Below are 11,092 nucleotides of genomic sequence, written 5' to 3'. Positions count from 1 at the left end.
TCTCATATCAACTCTAAGCAATAACATGCGCTGTTATAAAAATCTTGTAAACAGAGTAACATATAGCAATCAAGATGTTATGCTCATAATATGTATGCTAACAATCATTAGATGCCAATTGTTCTTATATCAACTCTAACAATAACATGTGTGGTCATAAAAATCTAGGAAATGAGAGGAACATATAGCAATGATGTGGTTATAGACATGCTATGCATTCTAAATTTGTAACAAATGAATAGGCAGTCGTATTCATAAGGTAAAGATGAGATGAGATAGAACAATTACACGACGATAGATTCCACCAGTATAGGCAGCCAATCTTTGCGTCGACCACGTAAACAATGCCATCATGCACTATAGCATCAGACAGAAATGTTGCCTCAACAGGATTGATGATGAGCCATAACCATGTATGGCGACCGGATTCCAGATAGACTAATCCCATGTGGAACAAGGCAATGAGCTTGTAATCCATGTAGTCTTCTGATGGTGTGGGCACTTCGTAGATTACAACTTTCTGCAAACAGAGGTCGAGCCAAAAGCTTGATGCGTCTCGTGCGTAGTAGGCAGGAGTGTCTGGCGGGCCACGAGGCTCGATGGCGGCGGTATCCAACGATGGAAAGGTGATCCCTCGCTGGGTGTAGATATCCACGAGACGCCACAGACTACCGTTGTGGTGGATGAGGATGATCCAGTTGGCCTTCATGCCCGCCCAGTAGTGGCCGCGCATGAAGGACAAGTGGACGGGTAGTGGTAGCATGTCGAGGGGCACCATGGCAAACTTCGTAGGATCATCAAGTCAGTGTCTGGGCCACCTGCGAGGATCGGGCATCAGCAAGCAGGGTGTCTTGAAAAGAGCTGGCCGGTTGCAGACGAGTAGACGGTACAAAGACACCGAGCATGCGGCCAGACGGACGGTGCTGAGTAGGTCCATACGACTATAGATCTGCTCCAGGAGAACATCGGGGAGGGAATTCCAATCGCGGCTCTGCGTGTCAGTCGGTTCTGCCATTGGGGTTTTTGGTGCCTGCGAGCCAGCGGGGAAGTGGATTCGGGCGGGCGAGCGAAGAAGCTTCTCCTCGTGTGGCCGAGCAGTGAGCGGGGGGATATGGTAAGCGCGAGCTACCAAGGAAGATGGAGCGGGTGGGCGAGCAGTGAGCGAGGGTAAATGGTGTGCGGCCGACGATGGGGAAGAGAGGAGGAAGAAGAAGAGATGGCAGTACTGGGTAAGGCTGATTTAGTAACACCAACACGCTGATTTAGCTTATTAATTACGTGTCCCATCTGCTGCAGCGTGTATTGTCACTTCACTGCGAAAACTAGTTGAATAGTTCTCTCTGACCGAGATGGGGAATAATGGATCGCGAGGACTTCCTTTCTACAATATCCCGATGCCTCTACGCTCACTTCACTCATTTTGCTCCGTACCTAGTCACTTGTTGAAATATGTAGAAAGACAAATACTCCGTATTCAGGAACAGAGGGAGGCTTTTACTCTGTACTGTTTGGGAACAGAGGGAGTATCACCATATGGAGGGAACATAGGAAGCTTGAAATATGAACATGTCAATGGGAGGGAGTAAGCCCCATGCATGCATGCATGCATGCAACATGCAACACTCACACGTACACATGGACGCATGCAACACTCATGCACCCATGCGGCACACAACACATGACGCAACACACACGCTCATGCTCAAGTGCTCTACCTACTCCCTACGTCCGTGAAAGACTGTACATTTAGAGATTTACACATTGACCAGGGCATAATTAACGCCCAAAAGTAGCAGACTTATGTGTGCATGCGACCATTGAGATAAGAAGATTAAATGAAGGCCGTTGCATGCTGTAATTAAGGATAGACATGTAGCCTATACCTATAGCACAAGTTGGTGCATTAGTCAATCAATATCGATTTATATTAAAGTCTAAATGCATTGGAAGTGTAGATGTACATCATGTACTACACTCTTTGGTTTATTGCCGATGTACACTCTTTGTTGGAAGACCGAGGGAGGACACGTGCATGCACTCACATACACAGCCAGGGCGGTTCGCGCGCAAGGGTTGGACTCGTGTCGCGCCTGCATAAAGTTTTGTTTAACTGATTTCTTTGCTCTGCCAACTGACAGGTGGGACCCAGAAACTAGGTGACAATTTAACCAGTCAACAAAGTGCCACGTCGACTATGTGGCTAGTCAATAGGGTGCAATACAGTGCTCTAAGATGAGCTAGTGATCGTATAATTGCCGCAAAACTATATATAGTGACCGTAAAGAGCGTATTGTTACATACCTTGACCGCGAGTGTATTTTTCTCATTTTCAAATTAATCCATATTAATTGGAAAGGACGCAGTATGGACTACTACTACTAGTACTAGTACTGCTTTGATGTGTCCCGTCAACTCGCCGAACGAGGAGAAGCTTGCTTACTACGCCTCTCCCTCGCCCACGCGCGCGGTGGTTCGCAGGACGAGGAGAGGGTTTTGAATACAGCACCCTCTCCCTCTCCCTCACCCTCGCCCTCGCCCTCGTGGTGGACGTGCAGCAGTTCAATCGGTGTCAGATTGCCAGAAGCATATTGTACTGTAGTATCATCATTGTTGGACCTTCCGAAGAGGTGAAGAGCGAAGTGCAAGGTTCACACGAGTACGAACTGTTGAACCTCCTGAAGAGGCAAAGAGCCAAGCGCAAGGTTTTATAGGAGTTGTCGTCCTAGTAGGAGTGTATTACAACTATAGCGAACGATGCTACTGTATGATGCTGCCACGTCACGTATATCCAAACTGTGCCACCTTTTTTCTCAAAGAGCGTGTTGGAGCCCGTGCAACAACTACACAAGATGCACGTACACATAACACATTTACTAGTAATAAATTCTAAAGGAGAAATGCCAGTATGCCACACAAGTTCATCTCCAATTCATGTGATAAATTTGTGCACGACTAGTCTACATATATTCACAGCGCTACCATTCACAATTACCGTACTCCACTTACACGTTATAGATGGGCTACATGTCCTCCTCCAGGTTCCAGTCCCAGGTGTTCTTCATGGATGGCACGATCCATAGAGGTGGGCAATGGGAATCATTGTCGCAGCTTTCTAGTCCGGTTCCACACGATGGAGAGTCATCCAAGCTGAAGCGATATAAATCAGGGATAGCGTGTCCGAGCATGTCGTTCATCTGGCGGTGCGCATTGAAGACACAACGATGCTTCATGAACGGCAGGCCTTCCGTGTCGTGCACGGAAGGTGGAATCCGCTTCACAATGGGGTAGCTGTCCCCGATGAAAAGCGAGTACTCTCCAATAGTGTTCCTCGGCACCCACGTAGTATCACGGGGTCGACCTCGGCGTCGTTCATCTGGTACACGCGGCATCCCAGATCTGGACACATGGTGACGTACATAGTCAAGGTCCATGCATAATAATGTTGTGCTCAAATATGGCGGTCAGTAATACTGTGCATCAAATAGTACTACTCCGATATAGAGGAACTAAAATAACCGGCTTATTATATACAGCCAGTCTTGGCTACATGGATGAGATAGTAAGACATGGAAAAACAAAAATGGTGGCAGCTAGTGGGTTCAAGTCTTCAAGGGCCTAGCTAGCTATACGCGTCCTCCAAGGTAAAAAGTACTCCTACTAGTACTACAAAGTATACTACTAGTACAACAATGAAAGAGAAGGTGAGAGGGTTAAAAAATGGAATACCTGGGTAGATGGTGACGGCCCGGTCGTGGTAGATTGTGTGACCATGTTGCACATCAGTGGTACCATGGGTAACGACTGCTAAGATAGTTGATCCCAATATGCCAAAGTCAGCTACAAGGTTCCAGGTTAGACCGAATCGCGGATGCAAATGCACAGCCAGGATCGGCGATCTTATTTTGATCGGGGATGACTGGTCCCTGCAAAATAATGGAGTACCGTTCGGGATGCAAATGATGGTTTGCGCATTCCGTTTGTAATCTCCCGTACCGTAGGATGGCAACCAGATGAAACAAGTCCCCTGGCTTGTCACCGCGAAGATGCAGCCTAGATGGCACACGGCGTCTTCGAACGTGTAGGGGTACAAATCTGCCACCGCCAACATGCGCCAGCCTATGCCGTTACTGCCTCTTGCATTGATGGCAATCCTTATGTGGAACACCGCGATGAGATAGTAATCGTCGTAGCCGCATCGCTTTGTCGGCGGGTCCGCAATTGCTATCTTCTTAAATCTCATGTAGGCATCATCATACGTATTCAAGCCCAGCCAGTCCAGAAGGCCGATCCCAATGGTGGAGAACGGGTCTACCGGAATGGCCGCACTGTTGTGGATGTTGTGCAAAATGATGGTGGTATCCGGCCGGAGGTATGCAAGCCAATCTTCGTTGGCACCGACCCAGACCTATATACAAGACGGTGGGCAGCGGAGAAATTACGGGATGGAAATGGAATAACCAAGTACTACATGATCAAACTCCATTACTGACCTGCTCATTGGACAAAATCCGACTACCTCTCAACATCGGCAACTCTAGCGGAGTCAACATGCAACCATGGCCATGGAGCGGTGGACTGTTCGAAGGATTGTCCCATAGAAGTTCTCCTCGAGGACGCATGGAAGACCAACAAGCATGGCCTGTTTAAGCAGCTTCTTGAAAAAGTTGGTGTAGGAAGCACCGAGTCTTGCGGCGGTGAGGACGTCAGAGTGGCGTGTGATTTCTCCCACATGATCATCGTCCAAGGTCTCCCAGCCCCGACGAGGAGGAGAACCGCCTGGCGAATCCATGGGAGCAGCGACGAACTGCCTTCTCTTCGGGGGGAGGGGAACTGGCGAGGAGGAGATAAGAGCATAGTAACCGCAGGGCCTCGTCCCTTCCAACTGTAGATCGTTCCTCAGCGAAGGGGTGATGCTATTATTTACTACTAGTACTCCCTCCGATTCTTTTTACTTTGTGCATAAGAGCAGACTCGGATACCAAGGCAGGGGCTCGCTGCATGCTTTCTGGATGGAAATACCCCTGGCGCATGGATGGGAGGAGCTAGCAGCTATAAATGCCCCATGCACCCCATTGGCTGTCCGCCCGCGTTCTCCTCTCTCTGCATGCTGCATGGATGTCTCCCTCTCTCTCACATGACTGCATGCGGTGGCGCTGGCCTATGAGAAGCTCGCGTGGAGATAGCAATCTTCTCTCCAAAAGAGATTTTTTTTTGAAAGAAATGGATTATGGAACGTTATGGGATTGCATTATACTGTAAATAATAGCACTAGTAAGAAATTTTTGGCACTAGTTAGTAGTTTTTGGCATGGATTAAGAAATTTTGGGTATGTTTTTGCCTTTTTTTGTACATGCCAACTAGTGTCAAAAAACGTCTTACATTATGTGACGGAGGAGTACGTACTCGTACTGTATCAGTACGAGTACTACTTTTCTCAACTAGTAGTGCGATGTACTGTACTTCTAGTCTAGTCTAGTATAGTGCACCAATTTTGAACTCTTGAATCTCAGGGCCAAGGAGCTACAGTTAGAAGTGGAGGGTACTACTGTTCTCTAGAACCATCGCTGTACTATCAATGCAGGGGAAGTACACCTGCATAGTGGCCTAGTGGGTACTCTTGGTGCTCTATTCAGCCGCTCCTCTCACGTAGCTGGCCTACTCAGCTGCTCCTCTCACGCACACACTAGCAGCCTGTTTATCAGCGATGGTTACTGCGGGGGCAGAACATTTGACTTATTTGATACAGCGAGACTAGGCTTTTCGCTTCCATTTGTGGAGGTGTAATGGATCTCGTCGAAATTTGTTAGTAGTTCCTTCTTTATGAATGAGATGAAGCAAAGCTTTTGCCTCCGTTTCAAAAAAACACGTCAAATGGAATTTCTTTTGTAGTAGAGCCGATAATGGAGTGAAGTCCATGCGTGCAACGCCACAAGCTACAGAGTAGTAGTACTTCCTCCGTGTAGGTGTGTAAGTCATCTTACGTTGTGCATCGCGACCAAGGCGGAGAGGAAAACGAGAAAACTTAATGTCTTTTTGCTAATTAATAGCATTGCATGCAATGAACTAACCACTGCATGTTAAGTTTGGTAGTCTCAAGTCATTGAAAGCATGCACATCCCACATATCTTATTGGTTGATATGCCACAAAACAAAAAACAAGAAGGGAGTTAATGTATGGTGCCTAAGTGTTTTGGGATTATTTGGTTTTCGTAAGGTGACTTACACACCTAGACGGAGGGAGTAGAGCACTTTACGTACAGAGCCATATTGCACAGTTCCTAATGCCCCGCCAGGCTTTTCCAGCTCCTCGGGCTTAATTGGGAGGCGCTAGTTTAAATATGCTACTAGCTGATGAGGAAGCTACAAGCGAGGTGCGGCTAGGGAGAGCACGCGAGCCACGAGATGCTGGGAAGGAAAACTCGTTCACATGGCTAGGTTGTCCAGTGCACCCAGATTGTGGGGCCGCACGTCCATTTGACTTCAAAACTCAAACTGCCTGTGTAAAATATTGGCTCGCAGCGAATTGTAGTAGTACTATTTTTTAAAAAAAGGCCGCCATGCGTTCGGCCAGGATCAAACCCACAAAACGAGGTATACACTCCCGCGACCACTAGTAGTACTCGTTGGAGTACAACGCAACCTAGAATCGCCTTTTGTCGCTAGTAGTACGGAAATTGTTCCTTACAAGAAACCCCTATCATCTGCTGCTGGCTCTAAGCCAGTGCCATGTCATCCACAGCCCATCTTATAGCCAACATGCACAATAATAGATCAAAAGAGTGTACTACTTTTTTATTATGTGGCCACTTCTCATTCTCACAAAGTGCCTAGGAGCACGTGCTAGAGCTGGCTCTTCACGAAGAGCCCGCTTACCTTCTTTCTCTCCTCTTCTCTTCCCTCTAACTAAGCAGAATTATACTAGTTTATTTCTTATAGCCCGCTGACTCAGCTCTATTGTACTTGCTCTAATAATGCAAGAAACCAATAAATGCCAAGAAACTACTACCACTTGCATACGTGGCAGACTTAAGATAAGACTACCTATCAACCATTGTACATGCTCTTACCAAAAAAATCCTCGAGTGACCTCCTACCTCCGGCCCGTCCACCTAGTCATCCTCGGCCATGGGACGCAGCTACCGCCGCCGGCAGAAGGCGAGGTCAAAACCGCCGACTGTGCGGACCCCATGTTGCGGCAGCCCGGATGCCAGCTCCGTCCGGCGCTCGCAGCCGCTAGCTAGCCAAGATAGCTCCATCCAGTGGCTTGTCTGCAAGGTTTGCTAGCTAGATTGGCACGGCAGCGCGGTGCCTTGCTCACACGCGCCGTGCTAAGGCCAGCCATCTGGCTCGAGCGAAGGCCAGCGCGGCAGCTTGCTCGCTCGTGAGTCACGCTCGGGCCAGCCTGCCAACCCATGTGGAGGCTAGCATGGCGTCTGGCCCGTCCGGTGGAGCGCGGCCAACTCGCTCATCACCGGCACCACCGACAAACACGCATCAATACTGTTTGAAGTAATATTCAGGAAAAATAATGATTTGATGGGGAATAACAGTATAGAAGGTGATGTCTACTACACAACCTTCTTCTTGTAGACGTTGTTGGGCCTCCAAGTGCAGAGGTTTGTAGGACAGTAGCAAATTTCCCTCAAGTGGATGACCTAAGGTTTATCAATCCGTAGGAGGCGTAGGATGAAGATGGTCTCTCTCAAGCAACCCTGCAACCAAATAACAAAGAGTCTCTTGTGTCCCCAACACACCCAATACAATGGTAAATTGTATAGGTGCACTAGTTCGGCGAAGAGATGGTGATACAAGTGCAATATGGATGGTAGATAATAGTTTTTGTAATCTAAAAATATAAAAACAGCAAGGTAGCAAGTGATAAAAGTGAGCGTAAATGGTATTGCAATGCGTTGAAACAAGGCCTAGGGTTCATACTTTCACTAGTGTAAGTTCCCTCAACAATGATAACATAATTGTATCACATAACCATCCCTCAACATGCAACAAAGAGTCACTCCAAAGTCACTAATAGCGGAGAACAAACGAAGAGATTATGGTAGGGTACGAAACCACCTCAAAGTTATTCTTTCCAATCAATCTGTTGGGCTATTCCTATAAGTGTCACAAACATCCCTAGAGTTCGTACTAGAATAACACCTTAAGACACAAATCAACCAAAACCCTAATGTCACCTAGATACTCCAATGTCACCTCAAGTATCTGTGGGCATGATTATACGATATGCATCACACAATCTCAATTCATCTATTCAACCAACACAAAGGACCTCAAAGAGTGCCCCAAAGTTCTACCGGAGAATCACGACGAAAACATTTGCCAACCCCTATGCATAGGTTCCAAATGTCACGAAACCCGCAAGTTGGTCACCTTAACATACATCAAGTGGCACGTGGTATCCCATTGTCACCACAGATATCCACGGCAAGACATACATCAAGTGTTCTCAAGTCTTTAAAGACTCAATCTGATAAGATTTCTTCAAAGGGGAAACTCGATTCATTACAAGAGGGAAGAGAGGGGAAGAAACATCATAGGATCCAAATATAATAGCAAAGCTCGTGATACATCAAGATCGTATCATCTCAAGAATACGAGAGAGAGAGAGAGATCAAACACATAGCTACTGGTATAGACCCTCAGCCCCGAGGGAGAACTACTCCCTCCTCATCATGGAGAGCACCAGGATGATGAAGATGGCCACCGGTGAGGGATTGCCCCCTCCATCAGGGTGGTGGAATGGGTCTAGATTGGTTTTTGGTGGCTACGGAGGCTTCTGGCGGCGGAACTCCCGAGCTATCTTGCGTTCTGGAAGTTTTAGGGTACATGGAGTTATATAGGCGGAAGAAGTACGTCAGGGGAGCCACGAGGGCCCCACGAGACAGGGGGCACGCCCTAGGGGGGGCGCCCCCCACCCTCGTGAGCACCTCGTTCCTTCCTTGACGTGGGGTCCAAGTCCATCGGGTGGCTTTCGTTCCAAAAATAACTTCTCTAGTTGATTTCGTTCCGTTTCGACTCCATATTATATTCCTTTTCTTCAAAACACTGAAATAGGCATAAAACAGCAAATCTGGGCTGGGCCTTCGGTTAATACGTTAGTCCCAAAAGTAATATAAAAGTGGAAAATAAAGCCCAATATTGCCCAAACAGTAGATAATATAGCATGCAGCAATCAAAAATTATAGATACGTTGGAGACGTATCAAAGGTCAGATGTGGGTCCCTCATGTCAACGGTCAAACAAAATGTGTTGGTTTAAGCTTCCTCGTCAGCACGGGCGTGTGGGCCAACCCTGTCATAAATGGGTTTAAACGAACCTAATCGGCAGGAGTACTAGGTAGTTTTTGGCATGGATTAAGAAATTTTGGGTATGTTTTTGCTATTTTTTGTACAATAGATTCTTCCTAGGGCTGGTTGAAAGTGGTAGTTTTTTGTTAAATACTCTACATATTGTAAGTAGGAGTGAAAGTTAAGCTTTGGAAGCCAATAAGCAAGACTAGTTACATAGTGCATATGTGTACATGATTGAAAGTAAATATCAACCATGAGTGACTAATATCTTGATGGAAAACTCGAAACTATGGAATACTAGGAAAAAATGCATGGTTGGAAATACTAGCAATGTTCATGTCCGTTGCAACGAATCATAATCAGAATAATACTTATTCATAAACTTGGTACAAAACACTCTAATTTTGATATACATATGTCACTAGAGATATATTATGTTTCAATTAGAATATATTCCTTGGGCTGTTTTGGTGAGGTCGGGGAGGGATGTGGTTGGTTTTAAGATTCTAAATATGGGTTTTTCTGCAAATTGGTAGACAAGTGGGATGTTGGTGAGAAAAGGCAACAACTTACCTCACAATCGTTAGATGTAGATCTAATGGTTAAAAACGACGGATGGCAGACACACAAGCATCACCAACTTAGTCTTGTGTAGGAGTACTAGCAAGATCCGTGCATTGCACGGAACATCAAGATGCATTTTTTATAAAACACTTGTTGTGATTCACCCTTGCAGGAGTAATCCCATGTGTAAAAACTAACGATATATCAAGAAATATGAGATAAGGTGAAGAGGAGTGGGGTGTGGTGGTGGTTGGTGGTCGGACTGAGCAGAGGCATGGGGATTGACAACGCCGGCAGCGCCATCGGGCCAGTTTGTTCCAGAGGCTTCCTTTCTTAATTTCTCAACAATGAGGTTTGTTGGAGATAAGGATGAACGAGGGAAGGCCTTGTCTGCAAATGTGGAGAGGGGTGCGGGTATCTTTTAGTTTAATTTCCATCCGTCACATATATATCGGACGATCTATATTGCAAGATGGCACATGTACGATCATCACCAACTCGGTTTTTTATAAGAGAAGAAATATAAGTATGGAGATACAAACGTATTATCGATACTTGCTTCCGTAAACTAGCATCTACATTCTATTCAACGCCTCGTCATGTGGGGCCTTAGCACAATGACTTCTCGACTGTGTAAAACAAAGATTTTCCCATTGCTGACAAGGAGGGGGTGATGGCGGCGCGCTTTTTGGCTTGCTCTACTCCTAGTAGTCATACTAGGTGGTCTAAGCACGTGTAGATTTATTCTTTTTCACATCTCGTGTTCGCCGTACTGCCACGACTGTTGATGAATAGACGGTAAGTTATTCATGGGGAAACCCTTGTTAAGCGTGTTTGCGAGAGAGAGAGAGAGGATAGAGACTGAGGCAATGATAACAGATTCTTTGTGTCTATGTGTGTGGAGGATAGAGAGAGACATGTACATGGGGCTTTGTATTGTGTAACATGGAGACACATATACATAATTAGAGAGTGAGTGTGTGATATACACATGCGGACATGAGGAGAGATGAGGATCCAGATAAATGGGTGTTTGTGCGTGTCTGTGTGTGTTTGTGCATGCGTTTATGTGTGAGAGGGAGAGAGTGTATGTGGAGTAGAGAGACCACTGATGATGTGAACCTAGTATAAGGGAAGGGGGAATGGTGTGACATGTGTAGTAGCGAGATAGCATGGGTGCGGGCGGGGGGGGCAGACTATTTGGAAGAGACATCGAGTGT

This window comes from Triticum dicoccoides, chromosome 6A, assembly GCF_002162155.2.
Source record: "Triticum dicoccoides isolate Atlit2015 ecotype Zavitan chromosome 6A, WEW_v2.0, whole genome shotgun sequence".
Classification (NCBI taxonomy): Eukaryota; Viridiplantae; Streptophyta; class Magnoliopsida; order Poales; family Poaceae; genus Triticum; species Triticum dicoccoides.
Note: the sequence above shows the minus strand (reverse complement) of the source record.